This window comes from Coregonus lavaretus (assembly GCF_964263955.1).
Source record: "Coregonus lavaretus genome assembly, contig: HAP1_SCAFFOLD_864, whole genome shotgun sequence".
NCBI classification, from domain to species: domain Eukaryota; kingdom Metazoa; phylum Chordata; class Actinopteri; order Salmoniformes; family Salmonidae; genus Coregonus; species Coregonus lavaretus.
The window spans coordinates 65856-88889 of NW_028164645.1; the positions used below are offsets into that span (position 1 = coordinate 65856).

Consider the following 23034-nt stretch of genomic DNA (forward strand, 5'->3'; position numbering starts at 1 on the left):
TGGCTGTCAATCCTTTGGTCCTTAAGTGAAACTGATATACTTTTTTATTCATCACAGTTTTCCTTAACCAATTATGTTCTTTAATGCAAGGCCAACAGACAAGTTCCTTACTTTCTCCCCCTTCCACTTTCCTCTTCCACTTTTGCGGGAAGGCTGCAATTATTTGGTTGTAATTTTGGGTAGAGCAGACATTTCCATATGTTTTTGTTAGCTGCATGTGCGACATAACTCCACCAGTCCTACCGATGATATCATTTACGAAGATTATACCTTTTTTAAACATTCTGTCAAAAAATAAAGGTTTTTTGTCAATTAGTATATTTGAATTTAACCACAATATTTGTTGCATTATTTGTTCTGTCGTTTCTGGAGGATTTTCCGGCTACCCGGATAAAGCACTAAATAAACTTCAGTTAGTGCTAAATACGGCTGCTAGAATCCTGACTAGAACCAAGAAATTTGATCATATTACTCCAGTGCTAGCTTACCTACACTGGCTTCCTGTTAAGGCAAGGGCTGATTTCAAGGTTTTACTGTTAACCTATAAAGCGTTACATGGGCTTGCTCCTACCTATCTTTCCGAGTTGGTCCTGCCGTACATACCAATACGTACGCTACGGTCACAAGACGCAGGCCTCCTAATTGTCCCTAGAATTTCTAAGCAAACAGCGGGAGGCAGGGCTTTCTCCTATAGATCTCCATTTTTATGGAACAGTCTGCCTACCCATGTGAGAGACGCAGACTCGGTCTCAACCTTTAAGTCTTTACTGAAGACTTATCTCTTCAGTAGGTCATATGATTGAGTGTAGTCTGGCCCAGGAGTGTGAAGGTGAACGGAAAGGCTGGAGCAACGAACAGCCCTTGCTGTCTCTGCCAGGCCGGTTCCCCTCTCCACTGGGGTTCTCTGCCTCTAACCCTGTTGCAGGGGCTGAGTCACTGGCTTGCTGGTGCTCTTTCATGCCGTCCCTGGGAGGGGTGCGTCACTTGAGTGGGTTGAGTTACTGACGTGATCTTCCTGTCTGGGTTGGCGCCCCCCCCTTGGTTTGTGCTGTGGTGGAGACCTCTGTGGGCTATACTCGGCCTTGTCTCAGGATTGTAAGTTGGTGGTTGGGGATATCCCTCTAGTGGTGCGGGGGCTGTGCTTTGGCGGAGTGGGTGGGGTTATATCCTTCCTGTTTGGCCCTGTCCGGGGGTTTCTTCGGATGGGGCCACAGTGTCTCCGGACCGCTCCTGTCTCAGCCTCCAGTATTTATGCTGCAGTAGTTTATGTGTCGGGGGGCTGGGGTTAGTTGGTTATACCTGGAGTACTTCTCCTGTCTTATCCAGTGTCCTGTGTGAATTTAAGTATGCTCTCTCTAATTCTCTCGTTCTCTCTTTCTCTCTGAGAACCTGAGCCCTAGGACCATACGTCAGGACTACCGGGCATGATGACACCTTGCTGTCCCCAGTCCGCCTGGCCTTGCTGCTATTCCAGTTTCAACTGTTCTGCCTGCGGCTACGAAACCCCTACCTGTCCCAGACCTGCTGTTTTCAACTCTTAATGATCGGCTATGAAAAGCCAACTGAGAGACCTGAGCCCTAGGACCATACGTCGGGACTACCGGCCGTGGTGACTCCTTGCTGTCCCCAGTCCGCCTGGCCTTGCTGCTATTCCAGTTTCAACTGTTCTGCCTGCGGTTATGGAACCCCTACCTGTCCCAGACCTGCTGTTTTCAACTCTTAATGATCGGCTATGAAAAGCCAACTGAGATTTATTCCTGATTATTATTTGACCATGCTTGTCACTTATGAACATTTTTGAACATCTTGGCATGGTTCTGTTATAATCTCCACCCGGCACAGCCAGAAGAGGACTGGCCACCCCTCATAGCCTGGTTCCTCTCTAGGTTTCTTCCTAGGTTTTCGCCTTTCTAGGGAGTTTTTCCTAGCCACCGTGCTTCTACACCTGCATTACTAGCTGTTTGGGGTTTTAGGCTGGGTTTCTGTACAGCACTTCGAGATATTAGCTGATGTAAGAAGGGCTATATAAAATAAAATTGATTGAATTGATTGATTAAATTGAAATTGCAACCAACTTTCTATGGCTTGTTTTAGAAATAGTGACATTTGGGAGATTATTTCCTTTTCAAATAACTGAAAGTGAGAGGTTGTAATCTGAATAAAGGGAAAAAGGCCTTTCTTGAACATTGGGTGAGACAATCTTACTAATTTGCTTGAGAACCAGTTCGGATTTAAGTATAACTTTTGTATGACTGAAGCTTTTAGTGATAGGTCTAATGCTTTAATATTTAATAATTTATGTCCTCCGAATTCATATTCATTATATAAATATGCTCTTTTAATTTTGTCTGGCTTGCCGTTCCAAATAAAATTGAACATTTTTTTCCTCATATAATTTAAAAAACTGTTCGCTAGGCGTAGGCAAGACCATAAGCAAATAGGTAAACTGGGATAATACTAAAGAGTTAATCAGGGTGATTTTTCCACAAATTGACAGTTATTTTCCTTTCCATGGTAGTAAGATCTTATCTATTTTTGCTAACTTTCTATTAAAATTTATTGAAGTGAGATCATTTATTTCCTTTGGGATATGTATTCCGAGTATATCCACATCACCATCAGACCATTTTATTGGTAAACTACATGGTAATGTAAAAATTGTATTTTTTAGTGATATAGTACATTTGTCATAATTTGGTTGTAATCCAGAGAGGTTAGAAAATGTATCTAGATCCTCTATGAGGCTGTGGAGGGATTCTAGTTGTGGATTTAAAAGAAAACATGAATCATCTGCGTACAATGACACCTTTGTTTTTAAGCCCTGTATTTCTGATCCTCTGATATTATTATTGGATCTGATTTTAATAGCTAACATCTCGATGGCCACAATAAATAGATATGCCGATAGTGGACAACCTTGTTTCACTCCTCTTGACAGTTTAAAACTTTCTGAGAAATAGCCATTATTTACTATTTTACACCTAGGGTTACTATACATGATTTTGACCCATTTTATAAGAGATTCTCCAAAATTGAAATGCTCCAGGCATTTATATATAAACCCCAGTCGAACTTTATCAAATGCCTTTTCGAAGTCTGCTATGAATAGCAGGCCTGGTTTCCCATATTTTCCATAGTGTTCTATTGTTTCCAATACTTGCCTTATATTATCTCCAATGTGTCTTCCATGTAAAAAACCTGTCTGATTAGAATGAATAATCTCCGACAATACCTTTTTAATTCTATGCGCTATACATTTTGCTAGGACTTTTGCATCACAACACTGAATTGTAAGGGGCCTCCAATTTTGTAAATGGACTGGATCTTTATATTTTCCACTTGTATCCTGTTTCAGTAATAATGAGATCTTCTTCTTGAGTGTCAGATAATCTACCATTTACATAGGAGTGATTAAAACATGCTAATAACGGTCCTCTTAGTATATCAAAAAAGGTTTGGTATACCTCGACTGGTATGCCATCCAACCCTGGAGTTTTCCCGGACTTAGTCTTTAATTGCATCCAGAAGTTCCTCCTCTGTAATTTCACCTTCACATGAGTCTTTCTGTGTGGCTGTTAATTCGACATTATCAATAGAAAAAAAATCTCTACAATTAGCTTCAGTTAGAGGAGATGGAGGCGACTGAAAAGAAAACATATGCTTAAAGTACTTTGTTTCTTCCTTCAAAATATCATTTGGTGAATAATGGGTGACTCCAAATGATAGTTTCATTAAGTTCTTTTTGGTAGCATTCCTATGTTGAAGATTAAAAAATAATTTTGTGCATTTTTCCCCATATTCCATCCAGTTTGCTTTATTTTTATAATATATTACACTTGATCTTTCTTGAATAAGTTTCTCCATTTCTTTTTGTTTTTCCTCTAATTTATTCTGAGCCTCTATGTTACAGTTTTTATTGCCATCTATCTGTTCTGTTAGACTTTCTATTTCCTTTCTTAGTATAAACTCTTTTGACCTAAATTGCTTTTGTTTTCGAGATGAGTACTGAATTGCATGGCCTCTAAAGGCACATTTAAAGGTGTCCCATACAATAAGGGGATTCGCTGTACCTATGTTATGTTGGAAAAAGTCAGTTATAAATTCCTTTGTTCTAATTATAAATAAATTATCATCCAATAGGCTTTGATTAAATTTCCAATATCCTCGCCCACGTGGAAATTCAGTAAGAGTAATGTATATGCCTATTATATGATGGTCCGACCGCATTCTGTCCCCTATCAACACTTTTTTTTACTTTTGGTGCCAACGAGAATGAGATAAGAAAGAAGTCAAGACGACTAGCTTGATTCAGTCTCCGCCATTTATATCTCACTAGATCAGTATATTTAAGCCTCCATATATCTACTAATTCTAATGTATCCATGACATTCACAATTTCCTTAAGAGCATGTGGGTGATTGTTTGTGGTGTGATTTCCTTTACGGTCCATTGAGCTATTTAAAACAGTATTATAATCCCCCACCATTATAATATTGTCTTGAGTTGCTTGCAGGCTTGATAATTTATTATATATACAGTGGGGAAAAAAAGTATTTAGTCAGCCACCAATTGTGCAAGTTCTCCCACTTAAAAATATGAGAGAGGCCTGTCATTTTCATCATAGGTACACGTCAACTATGACAGACAAATTGAGAAAAAAATTTCCAGAAAATCACATTGTAGGATTTTTAATGAATTTATTTGCAAATTATGGTGGAAAATAAGTATTTGGTCACCTACAAACAAGCAAGATTTCTGGCTCTCACAGACCTGTAACTTCTTCTTTAAGAGGCTCCTCTGTCCTCCACTCGTTACCTGTATTAATGGCACCTGTTTGAACTTGTTATCAGTATAAAAGACACCTGTCCACAACCTCAAACAGTCACACTCCAAACTCCACTATGGTCAAGACCAAAGAGCTGTCAAAGGACACCAGAAACAAAATTGTAGACCTGCACCAGGCTGGGAAGACTGAATCTGCAATAGGTAAGCAGCTTGGTTTGAAGAAATCAACTGTGGGAGCAATTATTAGGAAATGGAAGACATACAAGACCACTGATAATCTCCCTCGATCTGGGGCTCCACGCGAGATCTCACCCCGTGGGGTCAAAATGATCACAAGAACGGTGAGCAAAAATCCCAGAACCACACGGGGGGACCTAGTGAATGACCTGCAGAGAGCTGGGACCAAAGTAACAAAGCCTACCATCAGTAACACACTACTCCGCCAGGGACTCAAATCCTGCAGTGCTAGAGTGCATTTGGATGATCCAGAAGAGGATTGGGAGAATGTCATATGGTCAGATGAAACCAAAATATAACTTTTTGGTAAAAACTCAACTCATTGTGTTTGGAGGACAAAGAATGCTGAGTTGCATCCAAAGAACACCATACCTACTGTGAAGCATGGGGGTGGAAACTTCATGCTTTGGGGCTGTTTTTCTGCAAAGGGACCAGGACGACTGATCCGTGTAAAGGAAAGAATGAATGGGGCCATGTATCGTGAGATTTTGAGTGAAAACCTCCTTCCATCAGCAAGGGCATTGAAGATGAAACGTGGCTGGGTCTTTTAGCATGACAATGATCCCAAACACACCTCCCGGGCAACGAAGGAGTGGCTTCGTAAGAAGCATTACAAGGTCCTGGAGTGGCCTAGCCAGTTTCCAGATCTCAACCCCATAGAAAATCTTTGGAGGGAGTTGAAAGTCTGTGTTGTCCAGCGACAGCCCCAAAACATCACTGCTCTAGAGGAGATCTGCATGGAGGAATGGGCCAAAATACCAGCAACAGTGTGTGAAAACCTTGTGAAGACTTACAGAAAACGTTTGACCTGTGTCATTGCCAACAAGGGGTATATAACAAAGTATTGAGAAACTTTTGTTATTGACCAAATACTTATTTTCCACCATAATTTGCAAATAAATTCATAAAAAATCCTACAATGTGATTTTCTGGATTCTTTTTTCTCAATTTGTCTGTCATAGTTGACGTGTACCTATGATGAAAATTACAGGCCTCTCTCATCTTTTTAAGTGGGAGAACTTGCACAATTGTTGGTTGACTAAATACTTTTTTTCCCCACTGTATTGTCAAAGAATTGTGGATCATCATTATTTGGTCCGTAAAGGTTAATGAGCCATATCTGTTTATGGTCCAATAACATTTAAAATAAGCCATTTACCTTGCGTATCTATTTGGACAATTTGCACATTCGGATCGAAATCACTATTAATTAATATCATCACCCCTTTTGAATTTCTTTGCCCATGGGAGAAGTATATTTCCCCCCACCCCCATTCTTTTTTCCACGCTACTTCATCTCGAATTGTTGAATGAGTTTCCTGTATACAATAGATATTATATTCCTTCTCTTTGAGCCATGTAAATATTGTTCTTCTTTTGTTCTTATCAGCTAAGCCATTACAATTATAACTGGCTATACTTATTTCACCATACACCATAATGAGATACAAGTTTCAAGTCTATTTATCATTATATATGTTTGTAAATTTACCAATAAAAAATAGCGTAATGATTGAGTGTCCATATAGCTGTACCGTGATATTTGCATTGCTACGGAGTAACCCTTCAATTGTTCTCCACTAATTCCCCCGCTAAAGCCCCTCCCTATCCCAAGTTGAGCCGTCATCCCAGTGATCAGCATCCCACCCACGTCCCTCCGTATCCCTAAGGCCCCGAGAGGCCAGGACCCATCAATCGAAAACAGCACACAGTGCCACCCACAAAACAGAAGCAGATTAACCGCCAAAAGCATTTCCAATGCTTTCACCTCTCTCTATATATATATCTATATAACTATTTTTTTTAAATTATGCATATCCTATTTTCCATCATTATCAATTAATATGCGTAATAATGTCGGCAGTTCACGCATAGGATTCTAACATATAACCCGGATTGCCATTGTATTACATTTAATTCATTGACAAGCAATTATTATCCTAGCAAATAATTCCCGTGGTCCATCCCATACCCTCTCCCCCAACATCCCCACCCCCCCACAACAGATGCCAGACAAGCACACACGCACATACTCACATACTCCAACACACTCAACCCCCCTCCTCCACAATCCACCATAAAATCAGATACTCAACGGCTGTTATATCCCAGAGCCCAACTTGAGAAATAACTTGATTTACGAGTGCACATACAGTTAAAGCTGATTGAGAAAGCATGCAGATTGAGCAGAAATTGATAACAATGTGAGATTTGATTAATCTACTTAATCTATGTCAAGTCCTAGGTGATGGAGATCAGATCCACCCTCTTCACCTGAGACACAAACACTCTGATCCCCTGTTGTAACCATTTTCCCAAGCATCTCCATGCGGTCAGACCTTTGATTATTTTGTGCCACCTGGGCCACAATGATAAACCCCCTCTCTGATTGTCCGAGTGTGACCCCCTCCCCATGGGTTACTGCAGCCAGTGTTGCCAGCACTGCCACTACCTGGGTGGGCGTACCCCACCGGAATCCCCACCGGCTAGGTAAAAGGTCGTCAAGGTTCTCATTAGCAGCTTTGAGAATTTCCTTGTATATTATGCTCTCCCATCAGGGGGCTCTGGCTTTGTAGGACCAACCCTGCCAGGCAGGCTCAGAATCTTGAGGGGGCGGTGCTGCTCAAGTAGGTCTCTGACCGCATTTATTTCTCTGTTTAGGCTGCATATTCACAGCAGGTCCATAAAAGAGATGGGAACTTCTCTTTGGTGTATGGGTCGCTCAGGTGGGTGTCCAGGTTATAGGGTTAGGGATCTTTCCATCATGATAGGACAATGAATAATTAGATTAGATGTATACTATATTTAAAAATGTATATTCCTCATCTACACAAAATTGAAAGCTCTCTCTCACTACCCCTGCTCATAGACCCCCGGTCGGCTCTGGGATATGCAACCATTTCCCCTCTCACTCACTTAACGCCGCACCTTTTCAAACACAAAAATGCACACCACATGGTTGACTGCGGAAGAAATGGGCCGAGCGTGCAAACGCACCCGCATCCACATCTGCCACAAGGGGGAAAGGATGCCAGAGAGAACACAGGACCAACCACAACAACCATCCGCCAAAACAACAACCTCCCGCCAAAAAAGTCATGTTCTAATTATTTTTATTTAAAGATGTATTATTCTGCTTGTTATATCGTTTTATCCTTTTATAAAATACTATACTTACTATAAATGTTATTTAATATTACAATCCCTATCATTGCTAGTATCAGGTGCTCCAATATTTGACTTCTCTATTACAACTTTTAGAATAGCCATGGAGTAGTCTTTGTGTCTCTGAACATTTGGTTGTCAATATATAATTTATCCACCACTAGTGCAACACGTTTCCCTTTTAATCTGTTTTCCTTGAAGATTGGATACAGAACTTTGCGCCTTTCTACAATCTCCCTCGGGAACTGATCATTCATGCCTATTTTCATACCAGCAAGTCTTTTTCCTAGGCTTTTCACCATAGCTTTATCCTTAAAAAAAGCAAATTTGGCAACGATTGGGCGCTCATATTTCTGTCCTCTTTTTCCGAAATGATGTACACGTTCGAGTTGGATTTTATCGACAGCCTTGAGTGGGATTTGTAGCGCTGTATGCAGGAAGTCCTTCATAATATTCTCTGTTATTTCTCCCTCCTTTTCCTGAATACCCGTAAGTACTAGATTTTCCCTCATCGATCTAGTTTGGATGTCTAGTAAGGCTTCTTTCAGAAGATTGTTCTCCTTTTTTAGTTCCCTAACGTCCGTTTCCATTTTAGAGACTGTCACTTTTAATTCTTTGGTTTCTTTCTCCATTACCAAAGCTTTTTCGTCACTCATTTGAAGACTCGCTTTCAACTATTTTACGTATTTACTGACCAATTCTAGTATGCCCAATTTGTCATTTATCGACTTCAACAGGTCGCTTTCCACACTTACCATACCCAGTGGTGAAAAGCATATATAATCTATATCAGTCAATGAGTCGCGTTTCCTTTTGGGGATCGGCTCTCCACGCTTGTCTTCAGTCATGTTTGGGTGTTGCGTGTTGTTGTAATATTTGTCGATATATTTCTCTAGCCTTATGATCTGTTTTGTGTTATTATCCAGATTGAATTATATTAACTGCGAATATATGAAATGCTAATATTTAGTCTAACTTACTGATTTTGAATATTATGTTTTTATCTTGAGGTGTTTTGTACCGATTTCTATTCAATACGCCATCTTGTCTACGCGTCTATTCTCTGTTCCATTGTTACAGTCGTTAAGTCTCTGTCAGTCCACACTTCTTTGAAAATATATATAATAAATTATCGACCTTGCAAGAAATTCAAGACTCTATTATTATGGTGGGAGATTATAATACCGTTTTAAATAGCTCAATGGACCGTAAAGGAAATCACACTACAAACAATCACCCTCATGCTCTTAAGGAAATTGTGAATGTCATGGATACATTAGAACTAGTAGATATATGACTAAAATAAAAATAAAAACATATATGGAGGCTTAAATATCCTGATCTAGTGAGATATACATGGCGGAGACTCAATCAAGCTAGTTGTCTTGACTTCTTTCTTATGTCATTCTCGCTGGCACCAAAAGTTTAAAAAAAGTGTTGATAGGGGACAGAATGCGGTCGGACCATCATATAATTGGCATATACATTACTCTTACTGAATTTCCACGTGGGCGAGGATATTGGAAATTTTATCAAAGCCTATTGGATGATAACTTGTTTTTAACTAGGACAGAGGAACTTATAACTGATTCTTTCCGACATTAACATAGGTACAGCAAATCCCCTTATTGTATGGAACACCTTTAAATGTGCCTTTAGAGGCCATGCAATTCAGTACTCATCTCGAAAACAAAAGCAATTTAGGTCAAAAGAGTCCACACTAACAAAGGAAATAGAAGGTCTAACAGAACAGATAGATAGCAATAAAAACTGCAACATAGAGGCTCAGAATAAATTAGAAGACAAAAAGAAATGGAGAAACTTATTCAAGAAAGATCAAGTGTAATATATTATAAAAATAAAGCAAACTGGATGGAATATGGGGAAAAATGCACCAAATTATTTTTTAATCTTCAACATAGGAATGCTACCAAAAATAATTTATTGAAACTGGTTACAAATGACGGAGTCAACCCTGATTCACCAAATTATATTTTGAAGGAGGAAACAAAGTATTTTAAGCATATGTTTTCGTTTCAGTCGCCTCCATCTCCTCTAACTGAAGCAAATTGTAGAGATTTTTTTTCTATTGATAATGTAAAATTAACAGCCATACAGAAAGATTCATGTGAAGGTGAAATTACACCTTCCCCCCCCCCAAAAAATAAAATAAATATATATATATATATATATATTCTCTGGTCTGATGAAACCAAGATCGAACTCTTTGGCCTGAATGCAAAGTGTCACGTCTGGAGGAAACCTGGCATCATCCCTACGGAGAAGCATGGTGGTGGCAGCATCATGCTGTGGGGAGGTTTTTCAGTGGCAGGGACTGGGAGACTAGTCAGGATCGAGGGAAAGATGATCGGAGCAAAGTACAGAGAGATCTTTTGATGAAAACCTGCTCCAGAGCGCTCAGGACCTCAGACTGGGGTGAAAGTTCACCTTCCAACAGGACAAAGACCCTAAGCACACAGCAAAGACAACGCAGGAGTGGCTTAGGGACAAGTCTCTGAATGTCCTTGAGTGGCCCAGCCAGAGCCCGGACTTGAACCCGATCGAACATCTCTGGAAAGGCCTGAAAATAGCTGTGCAGCAACGCTCCCCATCCAATCTGACAGAGCTTGAGAGAATCTGCAGAGAAGAATGGGAGAAACTCCCCAAATACAGGTGTGCCAAGCTTGTAGCATCATACCCAAGAAGACCAGAGGCTGTAATCGCTGCCAAAGGTGCTTCAACAAAGTACTGAGCAAAGGGTCTGAATACTTACAGTGGGGAAAAAAAGTATTTAGTCAGCCACCAATTGTGCAAGTTCTCCCACTTAAAAAGATGAGAGGCCTGTAATTTTCATCATAGGTACACGTCAACTATGACAGACAAATTGAGAATTTTTTTTCCAGAAAATCACATTGTAGGATTTTTAATTAATTAATTTGAAAATTATGGTGGAAAATAAGTATTTGGTCACCTACAAACAAGCAAGATTTCTGGCTCTCACAGACCTGTAACTTCTTCTTTAAGAGGCTCCTCTGTCCTCCACTCGTTACCTGTATTAATGGCACCTGTTTGAACTTGTTATCAGTATAAAAGACACCTGTCCACAACCTCGAACAGTCACACTCCAAACTCCACTATGGCCAAGACCAAAGAGCTGTCAAAGGACACCAGAAACAAAATTGTAGACTGCACCAGGCTGGGAAGACTGAATCTGCAATAGGTAAGCAGCTTGGTTTGAATAAATCAACTGTGGGAGCAATTATTAGGAAATGGAAGACATACAAGACCACTGATAATCTCCCTCGATCTGGGGCTCCACGCAAGATCTCACCCTGTGGGGTCAAAATGATCACAAGAACGGTGAGCAAAAATCTTAGAACCACATGGGGGGACCTAGTGAATGACCTGCAGAGAACTGGGACCAAAGTAACAAAGCCTACCATCAGTAACACACTACGCCGCCAGGGACTCAAATCCTGCAGTGCCAGACGTGTCCCCCTGCTTAAGCCAGTACATGTCCAGGCCCGTCTGAAGTTTGCTAGAGTGCATTTGGATGATCCAGAAGAGGATTGGGAGAATGTCATATGGTCAGATGAAACCAAAATATAACTTTTTGGTAAAAACTCAACTCGTCGTGTTTGGAGGACAAAGAATGCTGAGTTGCATCCAAAGAACACCATACCTACTGTGAAGCATGGGGGTGGAAACATCATGCTTTGGGGCTGTTTTTCTGCAAAGGGACCAGGACGACTGATCTGTGTAAAGGAAAGAATGGGGCCATGTATCGTGAGATTTTGAGTGAAAACCTCCTTCCATCAGCAAGGGCATTGAAGATGAAACGTGGCTGGGTCTTTCAGCATGACAATGATCCCAAACACACCGCCCGGGCAACGAAGGAGTGGCTTCGTAAGAAGCATTTCAAGGTCCTGGAGTGGCCTAGCCAGTCTCCAGATCTCAACCCCATAGAAAATCTTTGGAGGGAGTTGAAAGTCCGTGTTGCCCAGCGACAGCCCCAAAACATCACTGCTCTAGAGGAGATCTGCATGGAGGAATGGGCCAAAATACCAGCAACAGTGTGTGAAAACCTTGTGAAGACTTACAGAAAACGTTTGACCTGTGTCATTGCCAACAAAGGGTATATAACAAAGTATTGAGAAACTTTTGTTATTGACCAAATACTTATTTTCCACCATAATTTGCAAATCAATTCATTAAAAATCCTACAATGTGATTTTCTGGATTTTTTTTTCTCATTTTGTCTGTCATAGTTGACGTGTACCTATGATGAAAATTACAGGCCTCTCTCATCTTTTTAAGTGGGAGAACTTGCACAATTGGTGGCTGACTAAATACTTTTTTCCCCCACTGTATGTAAATGTAATATTTCTAAAAAACTGTTTTTGCTTTGTCATTATGGGGTATTATGTGTAGATTTAATCAATTTAAAACAATTTAATCAATTTTAGAATAAGGTTGTAACGTAACAAACTGTGGAAAAGGTCAAGGGATCTGAATACTTTCCGAACATATTTGGCATGATTTGCAGGGAAAATGACAAGGAAATAGCCTATTTGGACATTTCAGAGGATGCTTACGACCAATTTTAGTTTATGATTTAATTATGCTAGGTGCATTGCTACACCCCGAGTTCTGAATCACAATGTTCTGTGCTGTGATCATCAGACTCTCTTGTCAGGTTGCAAGTCAAAGAAAAACTTGCAACTGCAAGGCCCTGATTTAGCTAGATTAGTAAAATGCACGCTCAGCATTATAGTTCTACCCAATGAGAATGTAATTTATACTGCACAAACTAATCATAACAGATTGGGATTATCTGGCACATTTTCTTAGCTCACACACACCCATTATTCACAATATAGACTGTGTTAGAATCTGTGTCAGACCAGGTACTTTACTAAAACCTTATCTAATGATGTGTGCATTATTCATAGATAGCCTAACACTGTCTTTGTACAGTTTCCCTTCCTCGTGGAAAAAACCCGCACCGATCCCCTGGCTTTTCAGACAAATTAGCCTAGCGCAGGGGTGTGAATATTTACAAGGGTCTTGCTCTGAGCAACATCATAAATGAAAGCCTTGGATAAAGTGAGCCAAATGGATTTCTTTGAACTCGATATGACTTGCGCTAGAGTTAGCCGTGGATCTGGGTTCAAAGTGGGCCGTGGTGGTTTCTCTCTCCCAGATGTAGGCTATGCATCACTGACTGGATTTCAGACCTGTTTTATGTCCCATTCTGGGATCACTGCACGCCTGGCTTTCACTCATGACAGGCCTTCGCCACACTGTATCTAGGAAATCTTCTGCTGTTGCTTCCCAATCATATCTGCATTCACGTAACGCGGCAGGCAGCTCTTGAAAGTTCTCTGTGCTGTTTGCCTTTGGTAATTAGACTGTGCCAAGACAACATGGGCGTCTACGAAAGCAGAGAGGGGTTTGACTAACCCAGCCTCCCACTCTTCACAGCACACAGGGTGAAGCGACGAGTTGATTACTGTCACACAAAGAGACGTTTAGAGAATACAGTCTCGCAAAAAGGTCTTTATGCATCTTCCTCTATTCGAAATTATTCTCTAGTAACGGTAGCTGAAGCTGTGTACATTTCTGTGTCTTCAATTAAACACTATAGTTCAGTGTAGGTAGAATGATGACCACAAATCCTGATAATTTCTACCCATATTATTATCATAATAATTAGTGTTAGTCGTAGTAGTACTGAAGTAGTATAGCAGTTAGTTGTACAGCAGTAGTGTGTAGCAGTGGTAGCAGTGGAGGTGGTGGAATTATCCCTGACCTCATTCACATACAATAGCCTACAATAGCCTTCGTATGCAGATTGACAGAATGATTCACTCCTTGTATCGCCAAGGTGTTCAGCTGTAATTCTATGGGCTGGAGCAGTAGGTAGGTAGGCAGGCGCCTCTTGCCCTGTTGTTAGCCAGCGCTAATGTTGGAGGCTGCAAACATACCTCTCAGCTTTACTCCACAGCATGGAACATGGATGACCTTTCTACCTGCAACCCACTGGTTGTGTTCCAAATGGCACACTATTTCCTATAGAGTGCAGTACTTTTGACCACAGCCCTATGAGGCCTCATCAAAAGTAGTGCACAATATAGGGAATAGGGTGCCATTTGGGGTGCAGCCACTGAGTCACTAAAACAAAAGATGAAGAACCCCAAGGCTAAGAACCCCTCGTAGCTTAGCGGAGGATTGAGTGTATATTTCCCCCCCCCCCCCCCAATCACGTTACATAGCAGCCATACAGTAACACTATAGGTCAAGGTGTTAGCTAGCTAGGCTGCTAAAGGTAGCTTGACAAGGTGTTAGCTAGCTAGGCTGCTAAAGGTAGATTGACAGGTGTTAGCTAGCTAGACTGCTACAGTTAGATTGACAAGGTGCTAGCTAGCTAGGCTGCTACAGGTAGATTGACAAGGTGTTAGCTAGCTAGGCTGCTACAGGTACATTTACAAGGTGTTAGCTAGTTAGGCTGCTACAGGTTGATTGACAAGGTGTTAGCTTGCTAGGCTGCTACAGGTAGATTGACAAGGTGTTAACTAGCTAGGCTGCTACAGGTATATCGGAAAGCAGCTTTGAAATATTGTAACAGTCAAGGTGTTAGCAGCTAGGTTATTACAGGTAGATTGACAACGGTGCTGTACTGTGTGTTTGTGATGTATATTCTGGAGCCTTCTGTTGCAATATTATACTGTATGCTGCCAAATACTGTTATGATTGATGTGATTAGACAGAGAGACACTGAGTCATTCCTTACCTGACACAGCTGACTCCTGCCCACAATGTTAGGCTTGTTTCTCTTCACTCCATCTCTGCAAACAGAAGACAAGACAGCCACGTGAGTGGCAATGAGTAAGGAAGAGAAAGAAAGGGAACTTGTAAGAATGAGAGAGAGAGAGAGAGAGAGAGAGAGAGAGAGAGAGAGAGAGAGAGAGAGAGAGAGAGAGAGAGAGAGAGAGAGAGAGAGAGAGAGAGAGAGAGAGAGAGAGAGAGAGAGAGAGAGAGAGAGAGAGAGAGAGAGAGAGAGAGAGAGAGAGAGAGAGAGAGAGAGAGAGAGAGAGAGAGAGAGAGATATTTGATGAGAGGGAGTGAGAGAGAGAGATATTTGATGAGAGGGAGTGAGAGAGAGAGATATTTGATGAGAGGGAGTGAGAGAAATAGTATAACGAGAGAGGAGGAAAGAGTCATAGGACAGAGAGTGCAAGAAACACAGGGAAGATACGAGACATTTGTATACTCTGCAGAATAAATGCACTTAGAAGTTGCACGTTGCCTTATCTATAATAACAATAGTGTTTATATTTTACGACTACAGCGATATTGTGCAAAGGCAACTGAAGTAGAGAGGAGATTCAGCAACTCTTTGAGGACAATAGAAGTAAATAAAAAAGCTATTTTTTTTATTACAAGTAAAACCTGATATTGTGAACAGCCCTTCTACCTCCATTGTGCAGTCATAACAATGAACAAGGTTGCCAGATTCCATGATGTTGGAATCTCAAAGAAAATATAGATCTGTCTGCATTCATCCAAACTGCATACAATTCAAGCCAAATTCATGTTGATATGGTAGAAGCGGAGAGCCAACATCTGATCAGTATTCTGCAGCCATGTTGCTGTACTAACCATAAACACTTCTGGAGGGTTGAGAATCTATTGATGTATGAGCAGTTCTCATTCAGACCCACTTACTGCATAAAAGGTCAAATTAAATTCTCTCGTATCAAATTGAGTTTCCCCTTTCTCTGTTGATTAATGTGTTGCTATGGCTGACAGTGCTGATGCAAAATGAAGGACTAAAAAACATATATTACTATCAGGTTCTCATTTCTGTTGTGAATTATATTAAATTGAAGGAAAATTCATGTATTTAAATAACCATAAATGGTCTAATTAATTGATTAGCATAATGCATCGGATTACTTTTTTTTTAATGAGGAAAAAAACGGAGTAAATGGAATCAAACACTTGCCTGTATGACAGCATCTGGATGTGCACACAATAGTTTGATAAAGATTTTCAGATAAACCTATATATAAATGCAAAGAAACGTTTTTGTAATTACTGCTAAACTCTATTTTGCTCATAAAGGTTAAAACCCTGTGTAGTGTTTCTAAATGGGAAAGTAATTGAGAGTAAAGTCATTTTAGAATACAAAGTGCACTTTGGTGTTCTGGAAACATAAAAAATAAATGTTGTTTTTCCACAACATGCCTTGTAATCCATTCTGAACCACTTCCTAGGCGAAGCCATTTCTAGTGCAAGCCAAGAACCTGCCATCTACCTATTAGCCTCTCTGTCAATCATAGAACCATACTGCCTAGGTAAGTAAAGAGTAGAGCCAATTGAAAATAGAAAGGGAGAGAGAAAGAGGGAGATAGAGACAGACAGAGAGTGAAAGAAAGAGAGACAGAGAGACACAGACAGAGAGAGAGAGACTGTTGCCCCACCTTACTGCAGCCCTGTCACCGCCCCTGCCTGATAACTGGCAGACAACAATGCATTCTGGGTATTAGAGAGGAACTCCTCTCTTCACAATGGACTCTAAGTGGCAGGAGGGAGTCTGTCTGTCTGTCTGTCTGTCTGTCTGTCTCAGCCCCAGCATGTGCACTGTCACCTCTGCCTCCTGAGAATCACAGCTGATAATGTCTTATACACACATGCCCGTCACCCAGGGGCCATAGCAGTCAGAGTACACACAAGACAGAAATCTACAGGGCTGACTCACTGTAAGAGGGACACAAGCATGCACAAAGATGCACATATGGGCACACACACATACGCATGTGCACACACGCACGCACACAAACAAACACAGGAACTGCTTAAACAGGTGGCCTGCCGATGATCTTTCATCACTTTATGAAAAACCCTTTATAATAATGATAAATTAAACCGTTTTAAATCTATTTCACCAGGCATAGGCAATTTAGTCGGGATTCTGTGGGTGATTCCGCATTCGGGGAGGTCTTTCTCACATTTACTCTAATGCATTTATCGCAGTTAGAAAACATGCCGTTGTTCACAGTTCACTCCATTCATCCGAAGCTGTAATCATTTAGCCATTTGAAATGCATTATGCAACTCTTTCTGTGGGCTCATCAGCATAACATGAATTATTGCCATCATTAAGGAGGGCAAAGCAGAAACAAAGTATCACTTAATTATTCACCAATGAAAGAATGAAGGTAAATTATAGCACTTTTATTTTAGCTGACAAAAATGATTAGTCACTTACTGGATCTCTTTCCTTCAGGAAAATAAGACAGCACTAACAGTATAACACTTATTTGGGATCAGTTGTAAAATAAGTTGTGATGCCAGACTCTTTTAACTGGTAAGTTTGTTATTATGTGGCAAGATGTTCAGTGTAGACATTACATTAAAGGCACACTAAGCTTTAATAATCCTTTAAACAGCTCCCAACAACACAGGGCCGCCGGAAAACTTGTGGCGAGCAGACATTTTCCCTTTTCAATCAGGTGGAGCACCACTTCTTATTTAGTTTAATACAAAAATATTGAAGCAAAGGCGTTAAAAGAGGGACAAAGTACTGTTTTTTAGACTGATTTGCCTCATGATTTGTCAACTCGCAATTTATCTGTGCTTCACATCGGAGTGCTGCAGGTTCTGTGCGTGCCTTGACCAATTGGATTCACAGAAATCACGGGCTGCGTGGGCCGGGCACAACGCACCCTCAAGTGCGCTTTCCACTTTCCTCCGGTGATAACACGACGCCGACAGACATGCAAAAACTCTTTACATAAATGTTGCAGGAGTAGGCTACTAACAACAGCAGCTGCATACAGCCTATGTGCCCGATCCATCTGGCCAGGGTAAACAAAGAGTTCATGTTATGTATTTATAGTCCATTTATCTGTGTTAGGAGGAAATGTGTATGTGATCAAATTTGGCTTATATTCAAACTTGGGCTGGCTTGGCTGCCTAGACCTTTTCCATCCAAAATTATTAACTGGAATTAATCCATCAACATAATAGTGATGACATACTGTAGACTGTCAGTATTTTTTTTATTAGGCATACAGTTGCATTGGCCTACACGATGCAAACATGCATAAAGCATGTTCTATTGAGTTCTATTGTCCAATCACAGTTGCTGTCTCTGTGTCTGTAGAGGAAATCCCTGTTAGTCTAGTTTTAAAATATAATTCATATAAATATAATTGTTTTAAACAATGTGACCTGATGTGTCCCATTATACCCCATATAAAACCTTTTCACAACTGATTTAATCACTGTCATACTCTATAGGGTCTGGAGGAAAAAACATTTCATTTACATTTAGTGAGAGCGACTTACAGTTCGTGAGTGCATATATCTTTTTTTTTTTTCATACTGGCCCCCCGTGGGAATTGAACCCACAACCCTGGCGTTGCAAGCACCATGCTCTACCAACTGAGTTACACGGGACTACATCCCACCACTCTGTGACCTGTGGTGCCACTTCTGCAACAACATCTTAGCTACCAGAGAACATTAGCATTTTGACAATGTTAAATCACTGTCAAATATATCAGCACTTTTCCCACAGTAGCTATGGTGATTATATCTAAAATACCTGATTATCTTTGCATGACCTGAGAGCATACAGGGAAGATCATGGATCAATTAGCCATTCCGGGTTTTAGTTAGCTGTAATATGCTTCCGCTTTCCCACTTAACAAAATAGTGTTTCTCTACCGTCCCTGAATCAATCAATTCATTTAAACACTGTTAAAGCATCTGTGGTCTAACCATCCTCTTCCGTTGTCATGGCGAATTACGTCAATCGTAGCCTATTATGTTAACAAAACATGTATTATTATGAACCATATCAAATCAAGTACTGCCAATCACGTCTATCCATCTTAATGACTATGGTAACAGCAGGATAATAGTGCCAGTGATTCATAACTATATATATCCTTGTTTGTCAAAAATGAACCAACAAAAGTCATGGACGGCTCTGGTATAGATGAGTTATGACTTCCTGTTGATGGAAAAATAACAATGTTGTATCAGATAGTGTGGCGTCACATGTAGATTAATGATACCCCCCTCCATCCTCCCCTTCAACCCCCCCTCATCATTCCTCCCTCGAACGCCATTGTAAGAACACGCCTTGGCGACCGAAGGCCATTAGAAGCATCAGTCAAACCCACCGTCTTCCCTTTAAACTTTTCCATTGACACTCCTGCTCTCTGCGATCCTAATTACAGTGGAGAAGTGTGCGACTGAAGGGCGCGTTTGGAATTCAAAGCGTCAGCGGCTCGGCTGCTTGGAAATGGATAGCGAGCGTCTGATCCAAAGAGGACCACAGGCGGGAAACGGGACAATTAACCTTCAGAAAACGTTCCTTAAGGGGGACCTGTCATATGTCTTTAGCGACGGGGAAGATGATGATATTAAACAACTGTGTGAGCGTCATGGAAGTGTAGGCGCTGAGATGTTCTCTAAGCGGTTCCATGAGATGAATGGCCACACGGGCTGTGTGGAGAAAGTGGAATCGAATCCAGGCTCTGTCGTAGCTGGCCGCGACCGGGAGACCCATGGGGCGGCGCACAATTGGCCCAGGGTAGGGGAGGGAATGGCCGGCAGGGATGTAGCTCAGTTGGTAGAGCATGGCGTTTGCAACGCCAGGGTTGTGGGTTCGATTCCCACGGGGGGCCAGTATGAAAAATAAAAAAGATAATGTATGCACTCACTAACTGTAAGTCGCTCTGGATAAGAGCATCTGCTAAATGAGAAACAAGTAGGCCTTGAGTTTTGCAAATTACTCCCTCAGCACACGAACAATGCACTCTTAGAAAAAAGGGTTCCAAAAGCGTTCTTTGGCTGTGCCCATAGGAGAAACCTTTTGGGTTCCATGTAGAACCCTCTATAGAAAGGGTTCTACATTGTACCCAAAGTGTTCTATCTGGAACCAAAAGGGTTCTACCTGGAACCAAAAAGGGTTCTTCAAAAGGTTCTCCTATTGGGACAGACAAAGAACCATTTTAGGTTCTAGATAGCACCTTTTTTCTACGAGTGTAGAGATGTTGTTAAATACAAACAATATTGAGGCTACACAGTGACATGAAGATTGGCTTACTAATTAATTCAGATCACAAGCAGAACTCTCCTCCTGTGTGTTATGACTGGATAAAAGTGCATCAAAATTGTAGGGTTGAAATAAATCGGAGGAAATAGCAACCCTGAAGTCAATGTGTTTTCAAAGTGGATATAATTAAAGGATGACAACGATGGGTATTGTATTGTAGGTACTGTACCACAAACTGTAGCCAACATGAACCTACCGGCTCAAAACAATGTCAGCCCAACAACCTTTGTCAACATCACGCCAAAGACCATAATACCATTCTTGTAATGCTGGTGAAATAATGTTTGTTGAGCTTTGTCTACTCAACAAAGCTCTCAATACGTTGAGCAGACAAAGCTTCCATACGCAACTCCATCTCTAGCAGTATTGCAATTCCTAGTGAAACACTACCTGTAACCTTGAGAAATGATCTTCAGTCTGCCCTGATAGGCTCACGTCTTGATATAAATGTATACAGAAAGGAAGTGTTCCAATCAAGGTTGTTCTTCCCACTTGTCCCTCTTTAAGCTCTGCTCAGCGTTATAAGTCAGATGTCCTTCAAGCTCAGATGCAACAGAGATTGTGCACAGCAGTGGAAAACACAGGACTGATTGCAGTGGAAGAACATCCCTCCCTCCCTCTCTCTCTCTCTCTCTCTCTCTCTCTCTCTCTCTCTCTCTCTCTCTCTCTCTCTCTCTCTCTCTCTCTCTCTCTCTCTCTCTCTCTCTCTCTCTCTCTCTCTCTCTCTCTCTCTCTCTCTCTCTCTCTGAGCAGTGATGTACCATCGATTCACACTTGAGACACTGGATATAGTGGTTTGTACTATCGGAAAATACTACGGAGGATGTTGTGGATATACCTCATCATGAAACTCAAAAAGTTTACCAATTGGACCATTATTTCTGGGACTTTGTGGATGTTTCCTCTTGAGAATCTGATGCTTAGTAAACCAGAGAGTCTTCAACACTTCCATCACTGCCTCAGCCGCCTAAGGACTACACTGGAAGTCGACGTTCCTTTCCTCTCCTCTTCTCCCATCATCTCCCCTTCCTTTCCTCTCCTCCACTCTCCTTCATCCCAGTATGACAAAAGAGCATCTGCGCTCCACAGTAAAATAGGTCAGGCTGGCCTAGATTCCCTCAGTAACCTTCTGCTTCATTATCATCATGTGTAATGAGTGAAGTCGCTCTCGAGGCATCGTTAAACATGGAAGTGTGTCACCAGGGCCACCAGGCCACTTCGTCTCCCCACCGGCAGGTTACTGTCCGCGGGAAATAGCCAGAGGCTGGGCGTAAGGCGGAAAAGCGGGAAAATGGTCAGTCACTCACATGGCCAGTCGGTCTTGAGGAATGAATCTTCTCAGTCAACTGTATGATAAGCAGTGATTCATTTTAATAGCTTCGGCTAATGTCGGTGCAAACATCTTAATAATGATGATGATAAATAATATGATTATGGTAACGATTAAAATGAAAAATGAAGAGAAATGGTTTTAGCTAGCTAAATAAGAAGGCTTCGTCCATCCTGATTTCTCTCCTTCCAGGGCTATGTCTACAGAGTCTCGCCCCTCACTGTCTATTGGCATTGCAGCGCATCACAGCCGAAGAAGAGACAACCTTCCCTTGATGTGATTTATTTTGATCTTACTGAAGCATCCCAACACCCCGCCCTCTTTCTACGTCTCTCTCCCCTCCTCCCCTCTTACTCTTTCTCTCTACCTCTTCTCTTCTTACCCTCTCTCTCTGTCTCTCTCTCTGCCTCTCCCCTTCTATCAATTCAATTCAATTCAAAGGGCTTTATTGGCATGGGAAACCAAGTGAGCCTATCATGTCTGTCTGCTCCTCTCCTCACCGCTCGCCCCTCATCCCGCCATGGACACCAGCGCTGACAGTCCGTATACCCAGGCTCCCTTCATCCTCTCCCCAAACCTAACGCCTTACACGTCACATGCCCAGTCCCCAGAGAGTGCTCTTCTCACTAATCGGAGATGGCTATTCCCTCTGTCAAAGTGGAGCCATTAGTCGATGGTGAGGGGACGTTCCTTCCTCAGTACAGCCAATTGTCTCAATTACGATACGGTGCTGCAATTGCGAGAGCGAGTGTGTGAGAGACTGGTATGAAGGAAGGGGATGACTTCCTCGGCTGAAGAGACATTGTGGAATTCCAGCGTATTAAGGAGACAAAGCTCCAACTTAGTGTTTGTATGGGGTTCTTCATACGTTGTGTACAAGACACCCAAAATGGTGGCTTGATCTGTTAGGTTCAGATTGTGAAGAAGGATGGAGAATCATTCCTCTCTGTCGGTGCTATGTTATTTGTTCTGACTGATGTGTTTTGATGTGAGATCAATGCCTCCTCACAGCAGGCCATTTCAATCAACGTTCAGTCTTTTCTTTTCTTCGGCTCGACTGGCTCATTTACTGTTTATATGTCTGATGAGACTGACACTTCTCATTACCTTGATGTTCTCCTGCTCCCCGTAGCAAACCTCTCAAAGCCCTTTTCATTCTCTTCACTTCTCTATTGGACCCACATCCCAGTCTCCTGCTTCTCTATTGGACCCACATCCCAGTCTCCTGCTTCTCTATTGGACCCACATTCCAGTCTCCTGCTTCTCTATTGGACCCACATTCCAGTCTCCTGGTTCTCTATTGGACCCACATCCCAGTCTCCTGCTTCTCTATTGGACCTACATTCCAGTCTCCTGGTTCTCTATTGGACCCACATCCCAG

At 41.5% G+C, this 23034-nt stretch overlaps 1 protein-coding gene across 1 annotated transcript in view; it reads right to left on the minus strand.

Annotated features, from left to right (window-relative positions):
- LOC311116817 (beta-1,3-galactosyltransferase 1) overlaps positions 1-23034 on the minus strand; it is a 121424-nt gene that overhangs the window by 58514 nt on the left and 39876 nt on the right. Inside the window, exon 2 of the mRNA XM_084191852.1 lies at positions 14981-15035. The gene's annotated coding sequence lies outside the window, so the exon portion shown is untranslated. The remainder of the gene's footprint in view (positions 1-14980; positions 15036-23034) is intronic.